The sequence below is a fragment of the Aythya fuligula genome, chromosome 5 (assembly GCF_009819795.1).
Source record: "Aythya fuligula isolate bAytFul2 chromosome 5, bAytFul2.pri, whole genome shotgun sequence".
Lineage (NCBI taxonomy): Eukaryota > Metazoa > Chordata > Aves > Anseriformes > Anatidae > Aythya > Aythya fuligula.
The window spans coordinates 49678925-49702834 of NC_045563.1; the positions used below are offsets into that span (position 1 = coordinate 49678925).

General features: G+C 36.7%; 1 protein-coding gene across 4 annotated transcripts in view; it reads right to left on the minus strand.

Annotated features, from left to right (window-relative positions):
* The window catches only part of TRAF6 (TNF receptor associated factor 6), a 354850-nt gene that overhangs the window by 185758 nt on the left and 145182 nt on the right, over positions 1-23910 (minus strand). Inside the window, exon 1 of one of the 4 annotated variants that reach the window (XM_032188212.1) lies at positions 8763-8796. The exons of the other annotated variants lie outside the window; for them this stretch is intronic. The gene's annotated coding sequence lies outside the window, so the exon portion shown is untranslated. Of the gene's footprint in view, positions 1-8762; positions 8797-23910 lie in introns of those variants that run through there. 4 annotated transcript variants of the gene reach the window in all.

Below are 23910 nucleotides of genomic sequence, written 5' to 3' on the forward strand. Positions count from 1 at the left end.
GTTAAGCACAAATCCTTTCCTGTACATCTCAAAAAACCTCCTCTGTTGTTAAAAAGGGGCAATAAAGTACAGAAGACAAAGTACATTTTCCAAAAGCAAACAGAAGCACTAAGAGAAACAAAATATAGACTTGCAGGAATTAATGTATTTGAAATTGTTTTGTTTCAGTTTTGGGTTTTGTAGCTTATTCAAATGAAGACTATTTATATGATTATTTTTTCTAGCAGGTTTGCCAATGAAACTGTTAAATTATTTTCAGAGGTGAAGAGAGGCAGCATTTTCACTGGAAATGGTAGCTCCTGAACACCATGCTAGTAAAATACATGGTACTGCTCTATGTCACTAACTGTGTCACAGTTTTGCTGTAGAAAGGGATATGAACATGGCATGAAACAGTCAATTCCTGTCTGACATGAACTGACCTTCCAGCTTCTAGACACATCTTTGCAGACAGTCTTAAGGAGATTCAGTGGTGATTAGCAAAACCTTTTTAATTGGTTATTTAGCTGAGACATTCAAGCATCCTTGGAATATAAGGATATTCTCTGAGAGAACTTCTCAAATGTAGAATTAATTCTGAAGCTCAGCTGAGTATAACCTGGAGATTTTGATGATCAGTGCATGAGGCCAACTATTTCTGCTAAAACCTACATGGGATGGCTTGAGTTCAGGCTAACTTAGGAAGGAAACTGTAGCAGGTAGGAGAAAAGTTCAGTGGTAGCAATGGGAAATTTTAACTAGTGGATTTTTCTTCATTCTTATAGGAAAGAGATGACATTTTTGGTGTCATTTAGCTTATAGATGTTATATATATTGTTATCTGTTATTCTAGAACTTGGGAAAAGGTGATCATAAAATGGAAGATGGCCAACACTCAGCTAGTTTCTGGTCTGTCACAGAACAAAAAGCTGGAAAGACACTTTCAGGAACAGGGCTAAGGATGATTTTACATGTGGAGCAAAACCTCTTCATGAAAAAGAAAGGGCAAAGATATGCAAAATGTATCAACTTTAGCAACAGCAGGGAAAGTAACATTAACTTCCCAGTAAATTTATCTTTTTTCTTCAGAAGAAATGAGTAATCATCTCTGGGTGACCATGCAAGTAGAATATCTCAGTGCTCGTGAAAATTGCACATTCTATTGTACTTTTTAGTATTATTAATATATATGATAAATCACATCTTGTCTATGTACAGTAATGACTTGGGCATTCCATGTCTTGTATGTATATGTATGTACACTTGGTATTTTCTTTCATATGGAAACATAGCAGTTAAACTGCATATAATATGCTATCAACAATTATGAGTTTGTGTTAACTGAATCTCCTATCTAGTTTAAGCTGGAGTATGTTTTTGTAAGGTGTATTACAATATCCAAATAACTACACAGTGCAGCATAAATACAACATCAATAAGCTCTGACTATTATTTGTGATGATATTTAGGGAGAATGTTATTTCCCTGGGAATTATGTGTCATGGATTGAGAGAATATCTGGCCCAGTTTGATGAAATTCAGAAAAATGTTACTTCTGTTCTTCTCAAGTTTCACTTTTTTTTATTTATTTTTATTTATTTATTTTTACAACTGATCCACTCTATCAACTTGATCATGCCTATTTCCTTTGCTGTGTTTTTCCTTGCTGCTATTTTTGTCTCCTACATGTAGATTATGATCTCATCCAGGCAAGACTGAATGAGTGTCTTATCCTATGTTTGTAAAGTGCTTAGTGCAATGGGGCTCCTTTGAAGGAAAAAAATAATATGAAGTCTAAGAAAATTCAGAAGTTCATAGAGACCTGTCTGACACAAAAAAGTTCGGATGCTCTTCAGGTCTATACCTAGTTTATGCACAGCGGCTCCTGCTATTCCATAGGTCTTTGTCTCCCAGACACATTAGTGCTCCTTAAGATATGCATGATCTCTGGAGTGTATAGCAGCCTCTACCTATTTTTACATTTCCACACGCCTTTATTTTTCTATGATATATATTTTACAGTTCCTATTGTACCTTTTGTTTTGAAAATGGGCCCTATGTGCAGGTGAACTGTACACTAATGAGAACCAAACTACTCATAATCTTGCTTCTCTGACTTAAAATAGATTGCATAAATCCTGGCTGAAATCAACATGCACTCAACATTTCTTCTTGTATAGTAGGTGACTTTTCATACAATAATCTTCTTTAATGGACAGATATAATGGTAACTTATCTTAAAGAATGACAGGTAAATTTTACTGTAAAAAAAATCAATTTCCTTCCTCCAGTATTTCTTTTAATAATTTTGAACATCATATAACTTAGCAAGAAATGGTCTAAGCCACTGTGATTAACATGCAAAGCTGTTTCTTAACAGTATTCACTCTTATTTTAAAAATGACACTGAGAGCTTAGAGGCCCTTGTTCTTAATTTTTAAACCCACTAATTTCATTGTGTCTGACACAAAGCAGAACATCTTTGCCATAATTACTGTATAAGTTATTTTTTTTCCACAAAGTTGTAATTTTCCTAAAATAAGCTGGACTGCTTCAATTATGTAAATCAAATATCTAGAGAATATAATGTCTGCATTGGAGAAACACAATAGAACTTAACAGGAAGCTAGCAGAGAGAGGGAGAGAGTGATGGGGAAGGCAAAAGCCCAAATGAGGATGTTTTTTTCAATTAGAACTGCAGCAATTCTCTGCCCTGCTGGTAAACTGGCTCCTACAGCTCCTTGCTCTGCCAGGTTTGCTCTTCCCTTGGTGCCAGAGTGCGACCATTAAGATTGGCAGGAAGTCTAGGCTAAAATGAAAGCTAGTGTGCTGAGTTCAAGAGTGTCCGAGAAAAGCCTATGGTTTGCTTCTGGTAGTGTTATTAGTGTGTACTTGTATTCAAGCAAATATACAGCCAGTTGTGCCTAAAAGAGCCAAGGAGATTATGATCCAAAATTTCATGTGACACAATTCAAGCTGTAGGAGATGAAACAATGACTAGGAGATAGAAAAAGGCCATAGTAATGGCTAAAAAGTTTGTAAGTACTCAGAATTGACATCATGTATGAAATGGCTGGGTCTAGGTGGTTTTGATCCTGAAAGTCCTGAGAACAGCTGACTCTTTCATACATACATCATAGATGTATGCATCTATGTGACCTATAGAGGTCACATCTCATAAACTTGACTCCTGTAAATCTATAAATGTGACTTCTGTAAATCCCCACCGTTCATGATACAAGACCTTCTCACTATAATTGGGATACAACTGGTTTTATTTACTTTTTGTTGTTGTTGTTCCAGATAGAATAATCAGATTGAAAAACAGCTATAAAAATGCGATCTAACAACATTGATTCATATTATGAAGTCACTGCCCCTCTGTTTTTAATCCTAATCTTTGTAATTTTAAAAATTATTTACAATTTTCTTTTAAGCAGGTAACACACCTTCAGCAGAGATCTTCACTGTTCTCTCTTCGCTGATTCCCATTTATTTTTCTTAATAATTATAACTAATATAGAAGTCATTCAAGTTCAAGATTCATTCCGAAAATCCTTTCTGAATTTTTTCTTTTTCTTCTGATCATCATTGACTTTTGATGTGGCACAGAACTTGATTAAGTTCTTATATCCATTTACCTTGTTTGATTAGATGCGAGTTGTTGGCTAAAATCAGTGTAGAAAAAGTTTTGCATTGTGTGTGGGTGTTTTAAGCTGTTGTAGTATGAAATCTTAGACATTCAAGTGTTGAAAATGTATCATGATCTATTCTAATTATAACCATTTTCTGTGTCATATTGAAGCTTCACTTTTCATCCTTGAAATATTTTGTTTTGTAGTTTTGTGGCAGAAAGCATCTGGTCTGATTTAGCACTCTACCCTTTACTTGGTGATTTCCATGTTGAAATTATTCCACATCTTACAAAGGACTTTGTCAAAGTCTACAATGAATTCCAAATGGATTCTATTACTTGATTTGCTTGTAGCCATCTTTTTTTCTGACATATTCATCTAGGTAATTTATGGTTTTGCCTTTAGTTAACATTTCAGCTAACTAAACTGATGTAGTTTAATTGCTTTCTACTCTGTAGCCTCCCCCACCACACCCACTGCCTTTCCAAGAGATGGGCAAGATGTATAAATATCCCAGTAGTCTCATATAGATTCTGACTGATTCTTGCTCTTATGTAAATTTCAGTAACTGTTTCCTTGGACTCAGGTTCCTTTAGAACCCTGAGATTTTGTTGTTGTCTAATACTTTGTTCCTGCAGTGCCTCTTTTGTCCCAGGCTCTGACATTATTCAGACAGAAAACCTTCAAAGAAGTAATGTCCCAAAATCTGATGAAAAAATTCAACACCACCAGAGTAATTTTCTTCTTCTTGTTCTAGCAATCCCACTTATGCTATTACTTTTTCCTCCTTCATATAATCCTAATTAAATCCTTGTTTGTTTTTTATGTCAATGCTTCTCAAATTACCACTTGTAAAACAATTCTGTCATTTACTAAGGGAAAAGTACTTTCACTCCAGCCAAAGCAACTGAAGAAAGAGAGCAGTTTGCTTTCTGCAGGGAGCTGCAGCAGGTAGTATCTAACAAGACTGGATTAATGGCTGTTTCATATAAGCAAATATCTAGTGGGAAAAGTTTTGTGGGATGTTATTTGCATTTGTCCTATTTGTGGGTCAGTTGTGTTTCATTTGACCTGTTTTGTGGTGAAAATGTTAAGTGAATATTGACACCAAACATTCCTTGCATCCCTTACTTTGGTGGCTGTGTTGAAATACTATGTTTCTTATCATACCTGCAGAGATCAAACACCTTTACGTAATTTTTAGTTCTAGCAAAACATTGGAGAATAAGTATCAGAGTCAGACTGTAATTGCTGACAGGTAATCATCACTCTCTGCTTGTCATTGTAGGTCAGTTCAGGTTGGTGGCAGATACGTTTTATGCAGGTTGAAGAGGAAAGCATAGCAGAGATTGTGCATAACATGTCTGAGAGAATGAAAAAAATAGGGTAACAAATTAAATATAACAGAAAAATACTTATGCTTTATCTGCATGCTAGTAGCCATGAAGCACCCTCTCAAGTGTTGGAGAGAATAGCATGAATGTATGCATTTATTTGTTTATCCATTTTATTTTTATATTGCCCAAAGCTGTTAGATTAGTTGCATGTTATGGTCACTTGCTAATCTACAACGTATTTTGCAGGGTTTGCTTCCAAGATGATGTGATTTTATTAGTAGTTTAAAACTGTACAAGGAAGTGTTTCAGGGAAATGCTTTACTAATAACACAAGCATTTAGAGGAATAGTGGCATTCATAATGGCATTCAGCAGCATGTTTTGCAATTGCGAAGTTGAATTATTGTCATTATCCCTTAGCACACAAAACAGCCTTTAATATCTCAGATATCTGAATTCCCAGTATATAAAGGAAATACTAGTTCCAAGTTATCTCAATATATTAAAAACAAAAAACAACAACAAACAAACAAACAAAAAAACCCAAACCAACAACTTTAACTTTAAGTTTAGCATAATCCCTATGTGAAATAATACGTGTAATTCTGAAGGAAGCAACACGGTATGTTTTGGCTGTATTATTGCTACAGAATAACTAAAAACCACCATTTTTTTCTTTGCTAACAAATGAAGCTTTGGATAAGACATTACTGTCTTTGAACTCCTTTAAACTCTGTCAAAAAGTAGACTGAGCTAAACAGACCATAATTACTTCATTTACCACACACAGTTTCACCTGATTTGCTATGGACATCTGTAGGGGGACCTTCAATTATAGCATAGATAACAAAGTTCAATGTATTATAACTAAATCTAAGTACCAAAGAACATATAATAAAATTCAAGGAAAACTCACAAGAACTGCCGATTTATTTGTCCTGATAGATCTTGTCTCTGCTGTGTATTGTTGCTAACCAGGCTTTAACTAATTAAAAGTGTGAGAAAATGACTTTTTAAAGACCAATATTCTTCAATTTAAGAAAAGTAAAAAAAAAGAGTATATTTTAAAATAATGCCCTGAAAGAACTGGAACTGAATGAGTCAGCACAGAGCAACAGAGAAACTATGACGCAGAGCTCTAGATGCTCAGAGCTGTAGATGTTACTGCTCATTTCAAGAAGGCCTGTGAATTACAAATAAGGAAATATTATTTCAGCTCAGAGAGAACTTGGGAAAAGCTAACTCAAGTTTATTGAGCCAGGTATAATGATAAAAGATGGGTGAAGCTGCAGCATCATTTGCAATTTTTCTTGTTGTCACTTGGGAAATTATAAAAATCAAGAGTTTATGGGATTAAGTGAGCTCATAGTATCAGTCCATTTTATGAAGAAACAAGCAAAATCTCTCAGTGGTATCTGGTGTAACTGGATGTGATTTTATGCACTGTTAAACAGTGTAGATTTTTTTTAGAAAGCTGTGAAAGCAATTTATCCATCATAAGCGACACATAAAACCATCTGTAGGCAGTTTTAGCAGTCTGCTTGTAAACCCTGAAGAACGAGGGCTCAAAAACAGTGGCTTAAGGACTGAGTAGTAACACAGTAGAAAACACGCTGGATTTAGAAGGTTTTTTTTGTTGTTAATTTTAATATGGAAGTCTTAAGAGGAACTGCGGCTTAGCTCTGTCTTTTCACACTCCTGTCTTTTCTGCAGGTTAGACTTTTAGACATGACAAGTACAAGGGGTTACTACCAATCCTTTCTGTTTCTTCAAATCTGTATGAAAGTATTCCCAACTGTTCCACATGGTAGGAATGTTAAGGCTGGAAGTTAGAGCAAAGTGCTACTCAATTAATAACAATTGAGTTGTCTTCCTTATTCCATTTGCACTGGCAATTCAGTAAAAGAGTTGTGATCTTTCAAGTTTACAGTTCTAGTTAAAGTCTCTATGTTCCATCAAAGCTTATGTAGCTCCCATTTTCTCAGGTTTGTACTCTACATAGTCAAGGTAGGTCTGACATACTGTGGATATACGACGTACGAAGAACGGCTGAGGTCACTGGGCCTGTTCAGCCTGGAGAAGAGGAGGCTGAGGGGAGACCTCATCACAGTCTACAACTTCCTCGTAAGGGGGTGTCGAGAGGCAGGAGACCTTTTCTCCATTAACACTAGTGACAGGACCCGCAGGAACGGGGTTAAGCTGAGGCAGGGGAAATTTAGGCTGGACGTCAGGAGGGGGTTCTTCACAGAGAGGGTGGTTGCACACTGGAACAGGCTCCCCAGGGAAGTGGTCACTGCACCGAGCCTGTCTGAATTTAAGAAGAGATTGGACTGTGCACTTAGGCACATGGTCTGAACTTTTGGTTAGACCTGTGCGGTGTCAAGAGTTGAACTTGATGATCCTTAAGGGTCCCTTCCAACTCAGGATATTCTATGATTCTATGATTCTATGGTTCCTACACAAATTCCTCTTTAGTAAGGAACAAATGAAAAATAATTGCTGGAGAACATTTTCCGTAACATCTGCCTGTTTTTACTTTATTTTCATGCACATACACACAAAGAACAAAAAAAAAAAAGAGAGAGAATATGGTCATGTAAGAATTTTCATCTACTTCCCCTGCCCCATCCCCCTCTTTGTTTTTCTTTTATTATTTGTGTATAAAACTAACTTGTTACTTGCCTAGTCTTTATTTTTATTTTTATTTTTTTATTTTTTTTTTAAATCTGGATACTTCAGTGAGATCCTCATAAAAAGGAAATCAATCCAGCAAAGATAATTAGTCCATTTTACTGACTTGGAGTTTCTGTGACTGCTAAACACTTAGGAAAACTTCTGTTTACTGTCATAGTCTCAGGAGATATGCATTTTTTTCCCAAGAATTTCCTGTGGGACAACTACCGTATAAGTCTACTTGAGTGTCCTTCAGTGCAGTGTAAACAATATAATGCAAGAGATTTATTATGAAATAGCAGTGCTGAACTGTTGTGATTTCAGACTCTTTAACAATTCTGAGGCTTTTCAAGGTCATACATCACACGATGTTTCATCTTGTTTGCAATAAAACACTGGGCCAGGAACTACTCAAACCACACTACTCTTCTCTGTATATAAAAATACCAGTGCTTTTGAACAGATACTACTCTCAGATGAGGTGTTTTTGAAATGTGAGAATGGAATCAAACAAATGCTTTTAGGTAGGAGGTGGCATTCTGCTGAAGTAAGAGAGACTGTCCTTGAGTGGCATTATAAGCATGTCCTGGTGGGACATGGAGCTGCTGCTGCAGTCAGTGCAGCTCTTCAATAAGGTGGTCATATCCAAGGCACGTATGTAAGTTTTATTAGCAGAACAGGTGGGACACATTTTAACATCTGCCCCTTCTTATTTACCGATATCACTGGGGACCTGTTTTTGGAATTTAAAGTACTAGATCCATGGTAATTTGCCCCTTTGTGTTTTATATGCAACTCTGAGGAAGAAATTGCAACAAAAAGGAGAAATGAAACTTATGTTTCATGAAAGACCTCTCTCCTTCTTATGCTCGCAGATAGGAACATCTTCAGAGTCAAATGTACCTATTTGGAGATGCTCTATAGTAGTCTGCTTACTTCTATTCCCTGCTGTACTTAACAGTCCATAAAGAACCCAAGAATCTGTGAAAGCTGTGTCTTTCTGAAGCCTCTCACTCCCTGTAGCATGGGTTCCTCTGATGCTCCAGCCCTTGACTCTGTCACCTATGCACAGCAGATAATAAAAAATCAAGATGCCTTTCTAGAAAAGTCATGGCTCACTGATCTCATTAGGAACATACCTTATTCTTTCTCAGCAGATCCTTTGGCTCTGGCACTTGAAGCTGTTTGAAATTCTCTGGCAGCTCAGGAGGGAGGCTGAATAGCGCGATATTTGTTCGCTCCTCATTGCCAGTCTGACAAGTGAACAGCAGTTCACCAGAGTTCAAACATCTGGCAAACAGCTCGCTGCTGCTCTAAGCTGTCACACATTAATAAAGACCAATTGTTCCGTCAAGAACATGTTGAGAAGTTTAAAGGAGGAGAAGAGCCAAGGGGAAACGTGCTAATTAAAAGTATCTATATGGAGCTGTAGTGAATAAAAGATGATTAATTTAACTTTCTTAAAGGTAAATCTATGTTAGGGGATCAGAGAGGAACTTTGTTTAGCCTAATTGAAGAGGAGCAGAGTCTGCCACCCTTACTCCTGTTGAATGACACCTTATTTGATGGGTAATTCCATGGGATCCCACCAGACTCTAAGATGGATCTCTGTGGCTGATGTTCAGGGAAGACTGAAGGGCACATTTTCATAATAATTCCTCTTATAACTTTAAAATGTACTAATCTACTTCTGAAAGATGACTGAAACATATCAATCTTTGTTCTTGTCTTCAAACTCTTGTCAATACAATATGCATTCAATATTATACAGAGTATTGGTTTTAAAAAATGCCTTAAAAAGTCATAAGTGGAGAACGTTATGAGAAGTGCGCAATTTATATTTCATGGATGATTCATGCATTTTCTATGTCAAGAGATCTAACATTTGCCAAGACTTCCCAAATATCAGTTTTCTGCTATTTTCAGATACATGGCTTTTATACTGAATTGCAACATTAATTTTTAAAGAAAAATCCATAACTCTTTTAGAAGAAGACACAATATTTTAGCTTTTAATTCTATATCTCCACCCACTTCTCTTCATAACAGTTTATAAAAGAAGAAAAATCTTCATTAGAACTATTCTTCTGTCTTTCCTTCAAAGAGGATGAATTCAGAAACATCTTTACTTCATGAATAATCTTATAAAATATGCTGATGCCTTAAAAGCAATACCAGACAAAGCCCATTCAAAAATTCCCTTGAATTTTGCCCCTTGAGAACAAGGAATGGTGTCTCTCACCCAGGGTGTGCTTGGACAGGAGGAAGAAGAGCTTTTTTCTCCTGCTTCTGTAGAATGGGTGTGAGAAATAGGGAAGTGGCTGGAGCTGCTGGGCTGTGTTGGATCTTAACAATCACCCTACATGAACAAAGATGTCTATTGTCTTTGGTAGGTGCTCACAGGGATCTGGTAAGGGACAGTGGTACCAGGATCACTTTGCAGCCAGCTGGGCTGGGTGGATGCCTACTGCTTTGCACAGAGAGCTAGCCCTGGTATTGAGCAACTAGAAACAACTTTTATGCAACATATTTGAATAATCAGAGGATTCCAAGTGGAAAATGAGTATCTGTTGGAAACCAGAAGTGGGCAAGGTATCTCTAAACATTTGGATCATGATCTGAAACCCTGCAACTGGTAGGAATTAATATTTTTGACAATTAATGGTCTGTCTGCAGGCAGTTTTGTTGGGAATAAGTTTCTCATCTTACACAATAAGTTAGCGCTACTGCCAATTAGAAACTAAAGGCAAGAAAAGACCTACAATAATGAATGAGATTTCTTAAGAAGAATCACATGAAAACTTACATTATTACTACCTTTGTGTGCTACACTAAGGATACATATGTATTCTTAAATGACATTTCCACAGATTTTTTTTAAAGGCATTTTAACATAAATATATGGAATTAGATCTGAAATATTTTTATTCAAGTGATTTTTTTTTCTCTATCATTAAACTGAGACATACTATTCTGCCTTATGAGTGATTTTTAAAATCCCTGTCCAGATTCCTTTAGGCTCTGTGAGTCAAACCCTCCAGGTGACACCTTCTGAGGGTACAACTATCAGCAGCAGGCTATGCTTGTGAAACAGAAAGAATCGCTTTTATAGGTGCAATTTAGAATTTAGAAAGAATTTAGGAACTCTTCACATACTTACTATTTTAGCCTATAAAATAACAATTTATTTACTAGGTTAAAAAAATATTACCAGATTAAAAAATAATGTAATTGATGGGCCTGACATGATGAAGTCTCTTCTTTTGCAGTGTACTTGGATATACAGTATCAGGATACACTGATGAGATCAAGCAATCTGAGGATACCACATAACCAGCATGGACTCCTAGTTGTTGGATATACATGTATGAAGCCATACTTCCAGTCTCCCTTGCAATGTGCTGTGCAAGGACTAGTCTATCCTTAGATGATCACAATTATTTCTCCCACCTCATTATTTTTCCAGGTCTTGTGCCACATGACAGGTCACAGAATCATGTCTTACAAGTCTACGGCCAGTACAAAGGTAAGAAATCTGCCTTTAAAACTGCCTACCAAATAGACAGATCCAAGGTCTAAGAGCTTAGGATATGCTAATATTATGCTAGCCTTCCTGTGAAAGATTTTCACCTTAGTGCCTTTATTAAGGACAATGAAGTTTGTCTGGAGAAGACTGAGTGATAAAAGCACTGCAGGATATGATCTCAAGTAATGGTCAGTGTTGTTATAGACCGTATCAGACTCCCAGTTCCAGAACTGTAACAGCTCAGGGTCACCAGGAGCTCTGTGCCGGCTAGGAATGAGCATGGAAAACTACAGGTAGGACAGAGCATTGGCACTGCAGAGCTGTACTGCAGCTTCTCCTGTTGAATTTCAGTTATGAGATGCTTTTAATTGGACTAGAGTTTATGCTGTCACTGGCATGAATAATTATTGGCAATGCATAATGGTAATAATAGTAACCATGCACCTTCACAGCTGAATGGTGTCTTTGCTTCCTGAGAAAAGTCCTCTGACAAGGCAGGAGAATTGTGTTGCTCCAGCCCCTGTTAGGCATGGTCTTGTAGAGCATGACACAATGTGTTCATTCCTTCCAAAATTTGGTGATATGATGGGGTTAGTCAGAGAGGGATCCCAGACACATCTGCGGGCAGCTGCCAGACAGAAGCTCTTGCCCTGACAAGTCTGGGTTCTGAAAATACAGCATAGGTGGCGTGCAAACAGATGCAATGTTTGCTCCTGGAAAGAGTACAGGAGCCAAGTGACCATACAAACGGTGTGAAACCCACCTCTCATTACTAATACACATGGACTGCAGAGGCCTTAGGAATGACAAGCCTGTTTGTGATGAGGCTTAATCTCCTCCAACATTGTTGTCAGCCACACATTTTACAGCAGTCTACCTGCCAAGAAATTATTGCAGCCAAGACTAAACAGGGGTGACTCTTTGCACTGTGTTTGTCATCCTTGGCCCTGTGGTAATCAATCCATCTGGTGATTGCTGCAGCCGGTCCTCTGCATCTATTCAACAGATTTTTGATGAATTCCTGGTTGAAGTGCTTACATGCAGAAAGAAGCATGCAACTCTTCTTGGAGAGGCTCTTAGTCATCCTTCCCATTGCTATCCTTGTCTCTGAATTAGCATATAAGATAGCTGCATGTGGTCTTAACCACGAGCTTTTGAAGGTGTTTGAGATGAATGATGGAGATGCTGCTGGGATGAGATGGGGGCACAGTTGTTCCAGGCCCATTGGGAGAAAGAAGCTGCAAGTTTCTGGCAGGGGAGTCCAAAGCCTGAAGCACCCATGTTACTCATGCCTCCCTCTGTAGGCACTGCTATGATGCTCCTGTGGCAAGATGTGTGTTTGGTCACTTTGTCCCTATGGCAATCTTGGAAGACTGGGTTGCAGAAGAGGGTATGTAGACCTTGTGTATCTGTCTATCAAATGGAAACAGCACTAACTTCATTACATTGTGAGAAGAAATGTCTAAATATATAAAATAATAATAAAAATTCTACTATGACAATAGATGTCATATTTGTACTTAAATACTTGTTACAGAGTAGCCCAGATGTTTATTACAGTGCTCCCATTTCACTTCACTATACCTAAATGTGAAACATCATTTAAAAATGGGGATTAAAATTATTACAAATTCTAATTTACTGTGAAGCACATCAGATAGATTGTAGTTGAGTGATCCATTTCTCCTCATTTAAAGTTGTAAATTTGTTGCCTTGAGTTTCATCTCCCACTCAGCAGTTGTAGTATGGGTGACTTAGCTGCAGCAGTCTTTGCTCTATATAAATGCATTATATATATTATATAATATATAAATATTATATATATATATTTGCAAAAGCAAATGTATAAAATTAATTTTAATATGGCAAACTGACCAAAAATGGCACAAAAGTAGTGATGCCTTCTAAAACCATACTGCTAAGAGATCTGTGGCAGACTTGAAAAATCTCCAAGATTTTTCAATAGTAGCTGTACTGGTAGCACCAAAATTCTCTGGTAAATTACAGTGCATCATGGTTTTATGGGACTATTTCCCCCCTGGCTATCCTTGAGTTTTTATAGAGTCTTACTAAGTATCCTGCTTATTTACAGTGCTCATCAATGCAAGTGATGGCAAAATAGCCTTCCAACACGTTTCACAATGTTATTGCTATTAAAATCATGTCTTTGCATTTTCTGATGAGCTGATTTTGTTCAGTGCATCTAAAGGAAGGTTTAGGAACAAAACATTAAGTATATGTTAAAGTTACTTAACAGCAGCAGTCTTCTGAAATCTTGGAAGCCCAGTTCTTTATCTAGCAATAACAATGTTGTAGATGATGATGTAAAGTTCCTCTGTTGTATTTATAAGGTGATTATATACAAGTGGCCCAACTCTTCAGTACACTATTTATTTCACAATGCTTAATCCACAGCATTTGGAGTGTCAGAAAATATATTTAGCACAGCAGAAAACAGAAGTTTAATATTTAAGGAATAGAATGACTATAATAATACTACTAATAATAAAATAATAAAAGAAAACATGTGAAAAGATGAAATTTATTATCTATTATAAATGAGTGAGCCTACAGATTATCTTCTAAAAAATCAGTACTGTGGAGGCAGCCTCATGGTTTTATTATGAAATTACTCATATTCTCATTCTTGAGACTTAATTTTGCTATAAGCTTTAAGGTTCTGTTATCCATCATGAATTATTTTAATGTATGACTTCACATTATAAATTTGGGAGAGAAAAAAGGAGAAAAATATGGCCTGTTCTGTATGTATGTTTGATTCCACCTTGAAATGTATAAGTGAAACATGGGAAGCTATTAGTAACTGGTAATAAATTTAAAGGATCACATTAGTTTTAAAGATCTCAGACTTGGCAGAATGTGTACTTTCAGTGTCACAAAGCTAGAAGGAAAATCTGTGACTTGAAATCCCAAAGTATCTTTTTTTTTTTTTTTTTTTTTTTTTTTCCACATAGCAGGGTTTAAGAACAGCATCTGCAGTCTGGGGAAAGGCAACCATTTTGTTCAAGATTTCCAGTATGTAAGCCTGTATTTCTCTAATATATCACTCTATAGAAAGACATAACTTTATAAATTCAAGATTGCATAGAAAAGACCTGTTAGTAATTGAAATCAGGGAGTCAGATCTTCATCTGGTAAATTGATGTAGCTCTGGTTATTTCATTCTGTAACATTTACAGCTTAGTAAAACAATGGGGAATTAAAAGGTGAAAATTTTGACTCTTCTAATTGTTCATGATTTCCTCTAGCAGCATGGAAACACTTATAAGTAATAACTGTACCAAGATACTTTGCTGTTCAGTCTCAGCTAACGGAAGCTGATAACAGTGTTTTGGATGCTTCTAAATCAAAGATATCAAAAAGCACATCAGGTAAGAAAGAAAGTAGAAAATGAAACAGAGATAAGAAACTCTAAACAATTTCAGATCTACACACACATTATGTACTGGATCTAGTAAGACTAACCCCACAGATAAAAAGTAAATTGGAAATAAATTTGGAAAGCCAAAACCAAGATGAAACTTGGCCTGATTATTTTGTGGGAAGTATGTGTGTGTTTATATTACCCTCCCTTCCATCCTCACTCACTACATAACAATCAGCAACAGGTACCCTATAAGATTTAGCATATTTTCTATGGAAAAGGAGCAACATCTTGGTAAGTCAAAAATCTGTTAAGATATGCAGGTAGGGACTTAGGTATGTAGTCATGCTCCAAGTCCCGTGCTCAGTGATATTTATTTATTTATTATGTCACCATCTTGTCTAATACTACTGCTCAACAGACACAAGTTTACTGATTATCATTTTAATATAAATTGTTTTACACTTTCATTATTGTCTCAGAGATTCCTGGCCTCCACTTCTCCTTCCTTTTCCTTCCTCATGCTTGTAAAAGTTGTTGGCTTTGTTACATACAGCAGACATACATTTATATCTGTGTGGCCTGGCCAAATCCCTGACGGTGACCAGGGAGGCAGAACTGCTGCCAGCAGGACCTGTTCTCCTCTTGCACCCCTTTTCAACCCACTCAGTCTTGCACTTCCACCCATATAGTTTTCTTATCTTATGGGAATGTTGAATTACAAACTGACTGTGTGTGTCATCCTCTTTTAATTGAGGGTATGAAATCCCTTGGCAGGAAGCTAGGAGAATATCAACTGTTGAGTATTACTTTTTGTAAGCTTTTCCTGGCTCTATTCATATGAAACAGCAGTCAGATTTTGTACCCATCATTTTGGTGAACCCTTGCATAATACTTCCCTTCAATGAAATCATGTGAATCATACTTCTTGAGAAGATGAGCTGGCACTCAGCTCTTGCAAGCAGTAAATGCCAGAGGGCTTAGTGCTTGCTTCACTACCAGGGTAGGATCTGCATGTTCTCAGGTGCATCTGCATTGTGACTCCAACTGAACGGGTCGGTGAGGACTGCTATGCTCTACCATGCCTTGAAAAAGGGGATTTTAGGTGCCTTATGGTCTGCTAGTGCAATAAAAATAGCACAAGATGAAAACCTCCTCCTCTTACAGTGTAAAAAAATATATATATTTTAAACTGAGTGTCCAATGCCACAAATATAAACCATTAGGGGGACCCCCAGTAATACAGAGACAGTTATAAACAGATATACTGCAGTATTCTTATATTACTTTCGATGGAGGCATAACCAGAGCAGTATATCTTACATTTTTAATCAATTTTCCATTTTACAGACTTATTTTGGGAAGCAGAACTGGAGTTCTGTGTAGCCATCACTCCTGTGCTGTTGAATGTCCTGTTGGATTTTCTTTGCTGTAACAAAAGTCATAACTAGTAAATGTGTCATGCTTATTTGCTACTGACTGATATGTAGCTGTTAAGCATGTTTTCATATAGATGAAAATCTTGGAACCCTATTACACTGTAAGTAGGCAGAGAAATAGCTTCCCATGCCTGAGGAGTGTGTGCTGTTTGCAAGAGCTCCAAGCCAAGTGCATTTATACTGCAGCCCCTCAGCTCACACCCGTGCAGTGTGCTCAGCCCAGCAAACCCTGATACACCAGAGCTGGAAATTAGTAAGGCTGAGGGCTAAATTCCATATGTGCTGGGGAAAGGGAACTCAGACCAAAGAAGCTTTAACCTCACAGAAAGTAAAACTGCCTGAAAAGCTGATGCACAACCTAAGCAAAGTCCAGCCCAGAACTTGGAGGAAGGTCACCCTATGAAGGACACAAAACATTTCTACTGCCTGCCAGCTGCTTTCTTTCCTCCTAGTTGGTGCAAAACAGATACCTTGTACTTGTCATGGACCTTGTTACCACTAGGCCTGTAAGCCACCGATCAGCAGAGTTTACAAGGTATAATATTGTCAGCTCTAGTTATATGGTTAAATTATGATTTGGGTATCCGCATTTTGCTATTGGCTTAAATTTCCTCTGTAGTTTCTTCTGGTTATTCTGGGCTAAACTTAATTATCCACTTCATTAGATCAATTCTTCACAGATGGAAATTCACTGAAATGAGTGGCATCCCACTAACTTGATGGACATAGATTATCACTTCCCACCTATTCTTTCTGTTTTCTTGTCATTTAAACTATTAATGAGCTGCTAAAAAATTGTAGTGTCTCTCTAACTTTGTCAATACTTCAAGTTTTATTGGATGTTCTTAATTTAATTCATTACTAGAAAAAGGCATCAAGCTTTGTTACACATTTTTAGCACCATTTCAAACTCAGAGATGAAAACAGCAGACAGAATTCCAGTTGCTAAAGGCATGAGATGTTCAATAGCCATGGAGCTCATGAAGCTCCTTTCTCTGGCCCCAAGGGCCCCACTTTGATCATTTCCTTTCAGGCTGTAACCCTTTATATGACAAGGTTAATTTCAATACTGCTGATAGCACCGCAGACCAAAGATATCCCTTCCAGCCCTATGTTCTGTGTAGTTGTCATCCCCTCTCAGGTCTTAGAGGTTTTTGGTTGGATTTGCAATGATCCTGGGCCTTTGGAGATGTTTTCAAGGGCTGCACTACCAGTCAGGCACCAAGTGAGAATTGCAAAGGAAAGCCAATAAATGCTCTGAAGCACATTGTCTTCCCCCTTAATTACTCCTATCTGTGAAGACTTTGAGGGAATGATTTCATCTGACAGTGGTTGCATTTCACACCTATTTTACATACACTCAGATGACTGTGTTATGTACTGCCTTCTCTGTGTATACACTTAGACAACTAGATTTTAGAGCTTATTTTTGAAAATTCTGTTTCTCCCAAGAGAAGCATATTTGAATAGCTTTTTGTTAAAAACATAAGCTTAATTGGACTATGTTTTGAAAGAAAGTGGGACGAATAAGGTCTTCAAAACACAATGATGGTTATTATTTTTGTTGTAAATCTAGTTCTGCACCTCTTTTGAAATTATCTAACCCTGCCAGTGGCAGTGAAAGGAGAGACCTGAAAGTGTGAGATGTCAATGCACTGCCAATGGATTTTTTTTCATATTGCTGTGCTGGCATGGACTCAGCAGGTACATAAAATACAATGTTCCAACCCATTTCACCCTCCACGTTGGAGTGAGGTGTGTTCATTTTCACTCTCTGCACTCACTGCCCATTCTCAGTGAGAGAGTCTGAGCTCATGTTGCTGTGCAATCTTGAGCTTCTTTTATGAGCTTAGCTGGAACGCTGCTGGGTATCTTTCTTCATTGCAGCTGTTTTAATCTTGGCTTGCAAAATCAGAAGCTCTTTCCTGGCTGCGCAGATGATTACCTTACTTTACGCAAAGTCTCAAATACCCTGAAGTATCTCACATAGGTTCTCACAATATCCTTTTCAGTTCTTTTTCATTACCACACTTCATGTGCCTTTTTAGTTCTGCACGTTGGCTAATGGTGGATTCGTTTTTATGACTGTGTAGTGGCCAGTCTGTCTTTGATTATGTTTCTTCTTGTATTTATCTTTGCTGCTGCTAGAGAATCATGAGAAAAAAGATGAAAATGTTTGCCCTGTTCATATCCTGAGAACAGACTGTGCTGTCAAGGGAGAAATATACAGGGCAAATTTCAACAATAACAACTGCATATATAAATTATGGACCAAAAGAGCAGTTTGCTTTGCCGCATTGAACCATGATGGTTTGCTGGAACATCTAACAAAGTGGTTTTTGGAATACTACAGTATCTCTTCTTTTCAGCCTTTTAAAAAAGAAATCAGAAGAAAACCATAGCCCCAGACTGAAACACTCCCAAATGGATCGGAAAAATCTAAATATTGTTATAGACTCTGATTTTTGATTTAAAGAAACTCTGAAATTTAAACTTATTAATGTTTGGCAAGTGAACACAATTTTGATTGAACGTTCTGATTCACTCTTCCTCATCTATATTTTGAATCTCTTGGTTCTTTTTAGAAGACATTAGGTTTGATGGATACCAGCCTACTCAATGGCCTGTGTCATTATAGAAACTGTATCCCTTAAAGACATCAATAAATTTGTTCTTCTCTAGCTTCCTCTTCCACTCTCACGTTACATATGGGAAAAAGAAGTACAGAAAGATTAAACAACTTTCTCAAGGTCACATTGGAGTTTGGTGGTAGAAATGATTGTCTTCATCCCAGTTCAGTTTTTTTGAATAAACTACTGAATTTTCTGTTTGTTTTCATTTGGTGAGATACTTTGAAACAATGTCTAAAAATGTAGGATGAAATTTTAAATGGCAGCTGTCCGATTACCTTCAGTGGTTTTGGTTTTATTAAGTGTTGTTGGGATGTTCTCATTCCTCAGCAACCCCAAACAGTTTATCATTTTGTTGCAGTATGATCAGTAGCACCCTACAAAGCAAACACTACTTGCAATTATCAGGAAGTGGGAAATCTGCTGCTTGTCTTGTAAGTGCAGCTATAGGATTTTTCAATCTCTGATGATTTTGAGTGGCATTTTAAAAGAAGCCATATTTTGGAAAACTTTAATATTGACCTCACATATTGTAGGTGTTTCAAAAACAAGTAATCTCCAAGCTATAAAATTACTGTGCACTTATTTGTTAGTAAATTTGTAAGTGGTTTTAGTAACCTTTTCACTGAATTTCAAAGGTTATAAATATGCATTATTGTTAATTACTTTTTACCCAATTAGTGTACTGTTTAGTTTGGTTTAGAGATTCAGAAGTTTTAGGCCTGATACCAACTGAAACTAAAAAAAAAAGGATTTTGCTATTTCCATAAATAAACCAGATGCACATCTCAGTGTCTTTTATGTGACTAGCTAATAATTGGACTCTTCTATTTGTGTGTATTGAGAGACAAGGCAGGGATAATAGAAAAATTGTTGAAAACAACATTTTAGATAAGTCACGACAAAGGATGGCAAGCATTGCATTAACATTTAGAGAAAAAGTAGAAAGAGGTGACAGAAATGACCTCAAGAAAGTGAAGGTTACTATAGATTGTTGCTTAACACTTTACTATGGTGGAGCAGAGTTTGGTGAGACTCCTTTAAATCAAGCAAAGTCAGATTCCACTTCAGTGACTTTTGGAATATGTCTTTAAATGTTCTGTTTGCTGAACAGCAAGCCAAAAGTTTCCAACTCTGTACTGGAAACTCCTATGTTCTGATGATGATGTTGATAAATCATTTGTCAAAATAAAATAAATTTTCCAAGTCTCATAAAAGCCTTTCAGCCAAAAAGTCCATTGAGTTAGGCTGTTAATGTTGATCCAGCCAACTTTCACAAACAATCCTCCACTTTTGTAGCTCTGGAAAAAAGGAAATGTAACATTTTTTTCACCTTACTTTCTGCCATTGTGGGGCTGCTCATTCCTTTCCCTGTGATGGCTGATATTATATTAATCTTCAAAAATTATTCTATGTTGTAGTGGGCAGTCCTTGGCCAGCAGCCAAACATCTACCTAACCTCTCACTCACTTCCTTGTCCTTCAGGATGGGGAGAACAAAGAAGGAATGCGAGAAGACCCATGAATCAAGATACTGGCCATTTGGCAAGGAAAACAAATGCTGTGCCCACAAGCAAAGCAAAAACAGATGGGTCTGCCATCCTGCACAACATGTTGTAGGTGATCCTGCTCGGCAGTTGGGTTGGACTAGATGATCTTCAGAGGTCCCTTCCAACCTTCCAATGCTTCTCAACCATTCTGTCATTCTATGATCCTGTGGTTTGTCCCAGCCTGCCAAGCTTTTTCTTACCTCCAGTCTACTCTCCATGGGGGAGGACGGGACATGGGGTTGCCTTGGTGCTGTGCAGCAATAGCCAAAACAAGGGGTTGGGGATGGAGCTTATCTGTATGCTTTTAGGTACAGATACACAACACCCTACAGGCTGCTACAAAAAAAGTTATCTACATCCCAGCCAGACTTAGCGCACATATTTATCATACCCAGAAGTGTGCTAATCACTTTTCTGAGTACCCTTTTGTCTGAATCTCAGTATTATATTGATCACCTAATGATGAACTTAGAGTTTGAATTCTGAAGATATTCAGTATCACTGGCAAATACCACCTAATCTGGTACAATTAGTTCTAGTGTTCCTAGGCTAAAACCACTCTTCCTAGAATATCATTATTGCTTAATAAATTGCATATTTTCCTATTGAACAGTATTAAATAATTGCCCCTCAGAGTTGCAACAGAAGGACTGTTCACATTGTGCATAATGCCTTATGAAATACTAATTGATGGCTTTGTGCAGTGTCTCAATGGAATAATTGCTTGTTTAGTGCAACAATTGCACTGTACAAATGCTTACACTTTACATTTTTCCTTTGGAAAATAGTTTTCCTTACACTGTAATATTTTCAGAAAGATTTCTGGTTTGGTGTAATTGGTCCATGATCTACAAGGTCAGTTATTTGCTGAACAATGAGCTGTATGGACACTATTTCTATTTCTGGGGTTGTCTTCAAGCAGCTTTTTTACATTCCCCTTTAAGACGCTTCATGCTTGGTTTTTCTGCTGTAAAATTTGCCGTGCTGTATCCCAAAACTGTCTTCAGACTGATTGCACAGCCTCTTACTCCAAGGTTTGGAGGAAGATAGAATAAATCCAGTGGCAATATGGAAAAAACTGTCTTCATATATTTTTATTGTCATAAAGAATTGTGATAGAATTGTTTCTGGTTGGAAGCAGTCATCCTGAAACTTAAGTAGTGCCTCCCTGCATAGAAAATCTAGGTCGATTCATGCTCCTGCAGGGACTTGATTGTTGAGCAGTTTGTGTCCTGGTGAAATTCCTGTCAGTGTGCCCTGTTGAGCAACCAGGTTCTTCAGATGTGATCTCTCATTGGTAAATCTCCATGATTCCTATGTAAGCCTGAAGGAATGCAAAACTTCAGATGTGAAGGGGTGGTGTACTGGATAGCTGCACTGAGATACTGCTGCGATGTCCTGGTGGGATGCAGCGGGGGCACACAGCTGGAGTCAGGATATGGAAAATGCTTTCAGATCCCATAGCACAGATCAGTGAGCTAAGTTTAAACATGTTTTCAAGGAACAACATGAAAATAGCCAGGCACAGAAATCTGAGGATGAAATCTGTCTATCAGTGACTACCTGGATAGTTCCTAGTAAAAATGGTATGCCTGCTGCTTGTCTTAAACTTACACACAGGCTATCAGTACCACAGAGATATTAACTAGTAGATTGTACAACTGTCTCTTTGTATTAAGGAAGCAACATTTTCAAATTCCCATAAATACACTTTTACTTAATCATATATATATATATATATATATATATATATATATATATATATATATATATATATTATTTATTATTGCTATGAAATGAAGGGCTTAGTGGGTTCCCTTTGCCCAAAGCTAAAATTCCTTCCTTACTGGGACTATAAAAGGAGCAGTATGGAATTACGTCCTCACTGAGCTGATTATAATGTAGATCATTAAATCCCTGAAGATTTGGCATGCTGTTCAACAACTGTTTATTTATCAATAGAAAATGTTGTTGTTTCTTCTAGCGAAAGATTAAGCAAGAAAAAACAAACAAACAAAACAAAACAAAAAACAAAACAAAAAAAGTTGTAACCCAGTTTTAGCAGAAACCTCATTTATGAATGGTAAGGTGGTAGTTCTGCTTTGCATAATGTTTTAACTAGAAATGTGCTTACTATTTTTTTTTCTTTTTGTTTATTTTCCTTTTCCCCAGCAAACTTCTTTTCCGAATGACTGAATGATCCAGTTTGGATCCACATATTGAGAAAGAAAAGAAAAAGACTATCATATATGAAAAATTCCTGGTGGAATTCAGCTATTGTAGATGCACATAGTGACACACCGGACACAAAATACTAAAGAATTCAGCCTTAGTTTAGTTGTCTCACCTATTAAAAAATCACTCTCAATTTTAATATTAAGTAAAATAGAGAATATATTTTTATTCCAGTGACTTGTATATGATTCCACTTTGTTTCTCTGTAGAAACAAATATATTTTAATTACTTTACATATATATATAAAACATATATTTTAATTACTTTCAAAAATTCAATATTAAGTGAAAAAGCATCAATGAATAAATGATAACAGTATAGAAAATAAAGATTATTTGGTGCTGAATGCTTTAATTCACAAATCCTACATTTTAGTCGTGTGTACCCTTATCTGTATTACAGTATGAAAATAAACTTCATTATTTCATATACCCTGCATGTAAATAAGGAGGAAAAAATGTTTTTATGGCTGTCCTTGGGGTATGAAAGGATGTTTTAAGTTTTAGAAAATGATCTAAGAATCATTTTCTGAAAGAAGGATACTAGAAATACATTTGCTAGTAAGATATTAGAAAATAATTTAGTGTTTTAGCCATGTTATAGGAATACCATGGGCAAAAAGGCCAAAAAGTGGATGACAGAGGACATCTGATCTGGTATGACTTTTTTTTACTTCTTTACATGACATCATGTTCTTTAGCTAGAATAATAATTTTGAACTTATTATGCTAGCGTGCTGAAAACAAGACAAATCTTTCCATAGCATGTCTAGAAGCTTTGAAACAAGATTTGTAGAACGTGTATAGTTTATGACATTTTTATGAAGAAATCTTCCCACCATATAAATTAAAGACACTCATCTTCCAGCCACAGAATTTAGCTTAAGGATATCTTAAAGTCCCCACAAAACATAGATATTCTTTTATGCACACTCCTGAAATTTAGGCGCATCTAAAAACTCAAAGTATTAACAAAAGCTTAAACCTTACTGTCAGATTTTGTATCACTATTTTTTTGCATGAAGGAAGCACACAATCAGTCCTCCATTCTGATTCTTTTAGGTTGTTGTTTATGCAATGCCATGAAGGTGTTACAGCTTCAGAACAGATCTGAAAAGGGGCTGCCCTATTACAGATCCTTTTGAGCCCTCCAGACCTAACAAAATGACCTGTTCTTTTGCCTTGGTGAAGCTACTAATTAAGAAACTACCTAGATCCCATCACCAATCCACCTTAACAGATGCAAATCATTTAGGTATCTAAAATAAAATTTAATTCTCTTTGAACATCTTTATTGTGAAGGTTTTTCTTTTTCCTTTTTTTTTTTCCCCCTTACTGAAACTTTCTAATTGTATTATCAACCAACAGCTGCTATTCTGTGCTTGAAGCAATAGTGTTATTTTTAAAATACTATTATTAATCTTTTTTTTTTTTTTATTATTTCAAAGCTCTTTCTTTATCCATTGTTCCTTTACCCATAAATTAAGCTTGACAAAGTTTTTGTCTGATGAAAATTTAAGTAA